Source organism: Galeopterus variegatus, unplaced genomic scaffold (assembly GCF_000696425.1).
Source record: "Galeopterus variegatus unplaced genomic scaffold, G_variegatus-3.0.2 Scaffold11860, whole genome shotgun sequence".
NCBI classification, from domain to species: domain Eukaryota; kingdom Metazoa; phylum Chordata; class Mammalia; order Dermoptera; family Cynocephalidae; genus Galeopterus; species Galeopterus variegatus.
In genome coordinates, this window is record NW_007737971.1 from 18,637 (window position 1) to 20,602 (window position 1,966).

A 1,966-nucleotide genomic window follows, 5' to 3' on the forward strand; every position below is an offset into this window, starting at 1 on the left:
CACATCTGGGCTATTGCCGAACCGTATTTATATTTCTTTCTATTGAACTTAGTAAATATTACTGAATAATATATGCATTCATCATTGTGTTCTATATTGGGTGTGTAAGTTAAACAGTTTATGAACATATGATCTTGATTTATAATAAAGTTGGGGCTGGGATAATTGACTCCTAAAATGGTGGGCAAAAAGTAATAGGCAGAATTTGAACAAGTAGATAAAAAGAGATGTGAAGGAATAAGGGTCCTGTAACACTTCATTAACTTAAAGCTACTTATTAACGTTATGATAGTTGATCCTCATGACAATCCTATATGCTGGGTGCTAATAACTCTGCTTTACAGGTGAGGTCACTGTAAGCTTACTCAGCTAGTGGGTGATGTGATAAGAACCCAGGTCATTTGGCTACAAAACCTGCTCAGGGCCACCACATTTGCCTTCTCTGACACATTTACTAATAGCTTCTTCCTCCTCTTGCATTGATTGTGGGCAATTGTAAGACTCCATCCTTAATACATGACTTGTGGTTTCTGTGATCACTTCTACTTAACATGATTCCTCAATATGTGTCTTGATATATCTTCCTAAGTTCTGATCTCACACTAACAACTTTTTACTTACCGTTTGTTCTTAGATGTACTTTTAGCACTTGATGGTTAGGTCTAAATTTTATCTCTTTATTTGCCCTGTTTATTTCTCTTTATCTGGGTCCTGGGATTAAAATTGTAGTTGCCGTTGATACTTGGCCTTTCCTCTGTATTCCTCCCCCAGGATGATTAATCTAGCAAATCCTGTTAATACTTCATCACTACAAATTCCTGAAGCCTAAAGAGACGAGACTGTCAAAACTAAGAGATAAGCAAATTAGATTCCTTTGATTTAAAGAAATGTTCTTGTGCAGAGTAGGATAATAAGAGTATCAACTTATATTAGGATTTTTGCAAATATTAACTGAATTAATATGTGTAAAGAACTTCGTATAGTTCCTGGCACATGGTCAGCATTTATAAAATACACCATATTAGTACAGTATTAGTATTCTTGAATGCATTGGATGATATTTTTAAGCATGCCAAATTTGCACTCTATGTAGATCACTCATTTTCTATAAATGACATAATGTATGTAAATCTTGCAGCATAGTGCTTGGTACACAGGTGTTAATACATGTTAATTACCCTCCAACATAAACCTCCAAGGTCCCATCTAATTCTAGGATTCTATATTAAATGCATATATCACTTATGCATAAATTTGTGTATTAAGGAGTTGAAAACACTTAATAAAAGTAAATTGAGATTAAATATAATGCAGAACCATATAACTCCTGATATTTGTTTTCTCAGGAGCTAATGAAGGCCATTTCAAATGAAGACCCTTCAGTTGCCATCTTTGATCTCTAGTCAGGTTCTATGAGTTCTTATGAAATTTGTGCTTGGCCCTTCTCTGGTGGGTAGTGATGGTCGGTGCACTTGGGGGCAACCTCACACACTGGAAGTCAGAGGGNTCTGGTGGGTAGTGATGGTCGGTGCACTTGGGGGCAACCTCACACACTGGAAGTCAGAGGGTTAATGCACGTGTGTGAGAGACATTGTATTGCCTTTACGTGTGTCACACATAAAATGACACAAATTGAATGTAATAAAAAAAGAAAAAATAGAAATAAGTAAAACAAAGGAGCACTATACTGAAATGCAAGTTTTGAGAAGAGGGCAGTTCTGTGACAAAAGGAACAGAGTTAAGAATAGTTCATCCTACACTGCTTCCTGCTTGGGCTTTATCTGCTCCTCTGGGAACATGACTTTAGTGAAACCCCAGTTGGGAGGATTTTGAAATCTAGTTCCCATGGTAACAGGCTCTAAAGTGACATAAATCCAGAAGAACTTTTCTTGTTTGTTCTATTATCCAAACAAGGATCCTCTAAGCCTCCTAGAGAATAGTCAGCTTTATTTGGGGGGAGCCCCCC